The sequence below is a fragment of the Monopterus albus genome, unplaced genomic scaffold (genome assembly GCF_001952655.1).
Source record: "Monopterus albus unplaced genomic scaffold, M_albus_1.0 scaffold29.1, whole genome shotgun sequence".
Taxonomy (NCBI): domain Eukaryota; kingdom Metazoa; phylum Chordata; class Actinopteri; order Synbranchiformes; family Synbranchidae; genus Monopterus; species Monopterus albus.
This window is the reverse complement of record NW_018127909.1, coordinates 4,666,643-4,670,588: the sequence shown is the minus strand read 5'-3', so window position 1 is coordinate 4,670,588 and position 3,946 is coordinate 4,666,643. Positions and strand designations below refer to the sequence as shown.

General features: G+C 46.5%; 1 protein-coding gene across 2 annotated transcripts in view; it reads right to left on the bottom strand.

Annotated features, from left to right (window-relative positions):
- Nucleotides 1-3,946, bottom strand: part of mafgb (v-maf avian musculoaponeurotic fibrosarcoma oncogene homolog Gb) — a 20,031-nt gene that overhangs the window by 15,627 nt on the left and 458 nt on the right. Inside the window, exon 1 of one of the 2 annotated variants that reach the window (XM_020596180.1) lies at nt 3,390-3,940. The exons of the other annotated variant lie outside the window; for it this stretch is intronic. The gene's annotated coding sequence lies outside the window, so the exon portion shown is untranslated. Of the gene's footprint in view, nt 1-3,389; nt 3,941-3,946 lie in introns of those variants that run through there. 2 annotated transcript variants of the gene reach the window in all.

The window sequence follows — 3,946 nt, the reverse complement described above, 5'->3', positions numbered from 1 at the left end:
GCCTGGAGTTTGCTAAAAAACACCTGAAGGACTCCAAGATGGTGAGAAATAAGATTCTCTGGTCTGATGAGACCAAGATAGAACTTTTTGGCCTTAATTCTAAGCGGTATGTGTGGAGAAAACCAGGCACTGCTCATCACCTGTCCAATACAGTCCCAACAGTGAAGCATGGTGGTGGCAGCATCATGCTATGGGGGTGTTTTTCAGCTGCAGGGACCGGACGACTGGTTGCAATCGAGGGAAGGATGAATGCGGCCAAGTACAGGGATATCCTGGACGAAAACCTTCTCCAGAGTGCTCAGGACCTCAGACTGGGCCGAAGGTTCACCTTCCAACAAGACAATGACCCTAAGCACACAGCTAAAATAACGAAGGAGTGGCTTCACAACAACTCCGTGACTGTTCTTGAATGGCCCAGCCAGAGCCCTGACTTAAACCCAATTGAGCATCTCTGGAGAGACCTGAAAATGGCTGTCCACCAACGTTGACCATCCAACCTGACAGAACTGGAGGGGATCTGCAAGGAGGAATGGCAGAGGATCCCCAAATGCAGGTGTGAAAACTTGTTGCATCATTCCCAAAAAGACTCATGGCTGTATTAGCTCAAAAGGGTGCTTCTACTAAATACTGAGCAAAGGGTCTGAATACTTATGACCATGTGATATTTCAGTTTTTCTTTTTTAATAAATCTGCAAAAATGTCAAAAATTCTGTGTTTTTCTATCAATATGGGGTGCTGTGTGTACATTAATGAGGAAAAAAATGAACTTAAATGATTTTAGCATATGGCTGCAATATAACAAAGAGTGAAAAATTTAAGGGGGTCTGAATACTTTCCGTACCCACTGTATGGTCTATGGTATCGGTAGCAGTACTCGGCTGTCTTATCGGCACTGTTACCAAAAATAACGGTACCTTGTTCTCAGTGACACTAATGATCAGAATTGCTGGTTCTCTGTACTTAACTAATAAATTATCATTTTAAGTACAGATGTAACAACATGTCATCTAAACACTTGTCTTAGCTCAGTAGCTCCTGTCCCATCTTTCCTTTCTCACAGAGCCAGAGGTTTTACACTGTTCCATCAACTTGACCTCTGCACATGCAGCGAATCAAACAAGTTGACATGACAGCTCGATTTGAGTATGCATATACAGACACACACAAGCGTGCAGACACAAACACCCTCTGATGTGGTAAAACAGTGATGTTACACATTTCTTTACACTTTGTCATGAATAAAGAGGCTTTGGGTCAGACACTGTGAAGAAATGGAAAGAAATCCAGTGCAAAGTGATGAAAGGTCCAACTGATAGTAAAATAATTTTCCATTGCTACATCTTTCTACACAAATGCAACCGCGCACACACACACACAGTTTTTAACCTTGATGCTCACTCTGCTCTCTCTTGTGCACACACACACACACACACACACACACACACACACAAAGCCCCTACAGCAACTAGATGATCTTCTTATAGGTGTTTTATAACTTCTGCTCTCTTTGCACGCTCTCTTACATGTAGACACACAAGCATACGACAAGGCAAAGAAACTAGCTGTGGTAAGTAACAAGTGAAAACGCCATCTGTCAAGCGAGAGCGCATTTGCTTCGCCTCAGCATTTTCAGGGGAATGCCTTGAAGACAAAAAGGTCCTTGTTCTCAATCTCTCTGCAAATCCTATCTCTCATTCTTCCTCCCTCTTCCTTCATCCCCCTTGCTCCGCGTGCCTTGCCGCTCCGCCACCATCAGCAAAGTTGCACACATAAGCATTGGTCAGCGTTCAATTACCGTGAACACCAGGGAAGGATGGGGAAAGTACTTGACAGAAAAATGCACTTCAAGCACTGATTAAATACTGATACCATGTATAAAGAGCTTAGCCCCTAGGTTGTGTGTGTATGTACACACAATGAGTAAAGGATATGGGAGAAATGTGTGTGTGAGAGAGAGAAAAGACAGTACAGGGGGTTGGGGGGATGGGGGTGCTCTTCTCTCCAATACTGATACAACTGTTTCATCATTATGACCCTCTATTACAGTACTTGCCAACTTGCTTACTACATACTTTTGATACACTCTGCAGAGTGCTGACTCTAACTAAAGCTGCTGATATGGAGTCATTAGGGGGTGAAGTTTCTGTTTTTCCTTGTGCCCACAGAGCTTCCATATTACTCTTCAGTGTTTAAGAGTTGCAGTACCCATAGGTTGCTAACAGGCTGCAGATAATGGCCCATCTGCAAGAGATCAATCAGGGGATAATATGTTGCAGTGCATTACAGTTTATTCAGGGGCTCTCTTTTTAAGTCCCTTTGTGGGTTCATGAGCATTCAATGCTCAACATTAACTGCCATGGGAATGTGTTCTTCCTTCTAGCTTTCACTTGTTTTGACCAAATATATTTATCATACACAAGAAATGTTTTAAGGTTTTCTCCACGAGTGAGGCCACTTCAAGATAAAAATGGCAGCAAGTATCATTGGTTAACTGTGAGATTGCTTTCTCCAGCTTAGTCAAGTCACACTATATAAGAATTAAACAGGATAAGGAACTAAATAATTGAAAGCATATTTATCATGCCTGTGCGCACATTCCTCGCATTGATCCACTGAGTGAAGATGTATTTGAGCGCGCTGAATAACGAAACCTCACTGAAGAAATGAACACATTTTACTCTGGTGACATGTTTAACACCCGTTCCTCGGCCCACACTGGGTCTAATTATGCCATACACACGTCAACATCCACTACATGGCCGGGCCTGTTTAGTACCGCAAACCCCCCCCAGTATAGACCGAGCTCTTCCTCCCCTCGCGCCAGACCTTGGTCCGCCCGCCCGCCGCCGGTGCCATGTTGCTATGGCTCCCTCATGCCTCCGCTCTGCTCGCGCAAACGTTGAGACATAACAACGTTATGATGAATCAGCATCTCTGCCGCGAGCCCAGCCGGTGTCCAACCAGGCACGCCAGGAAATAAACTGATTCTCTGCGTTTAAAACCCACATAACAAGTCACTCAGACGTAAAACACAACACCCGACGTTAATAGACACACATGAACTGAGGGACCCTCGGAAGAAGTGCGACTGACACAAAGCAAATGTGACAACAGTGGGAGCAGCACAGTCACAGCTGCCCTCTCGCTGACAGCCGGGATATACTCTCTGGCTAGCCGCTGGGTCGCTGGACAGTTACAAACACACCACAATGAGCCGGGGTTGGTTGTTGGCGTCGTTGGATCATTTCATCGCGTGTTTTATTTACTTGTCACACCGCCCCCTTTGCAAGCAGCGACTAGTCGGAAGGTGATCCCCATAGAGTCGCTGTAACAGCCCGCAAAACAAAAAGCAAAAGCATAGCTACCAAACAGCTGACTAGCCGTCTTACCTGCGCTGAAGCAACAGTCAGTTTGTGAAGCGACAGCGGCTCGCTTCAGTTTGACTCACCGCTGCCGCTTCAGCACCCCGAGGAGAGGACAGTCGAGGGCTGTGTAGAGAGTGTGTTGTTTCCGCTGTTCTAAGTTGTTCAGATATTTTTGCCCTAGCTCCTCTTACTTTCTCCTTTCTGAACATCTAGCCTCTTAGAAGCCCCAAAACAAGGGAACCCCCGGCCATACCAGCTGCACATAAAGCCGCCCTGCTCCCGAACTCCCCGCGCGGTCTTCTAATTCCGACACATGGCTCCGGTTTTAAGCTGGCAACCGCTACGGACACCCCTTTGTCTGCGTTATTGTGAAATCGCCGTTATTGTGAAATCGACCCGTCTTCGGTAGAGCGTGTACGGTGCTGGATGACGAACGATCGTGATGATTCAGCATTACCAGACTACTGCCCTTTAAATGGCAGCGGCGGTGCTGCGAGTTCGACTGAGCTGGACAGCGGAGCGGCAGCGGGACAGGCGGCAGGATAAGCTCCGCCGCACTCGATGCCACCGTATGGCAGCGG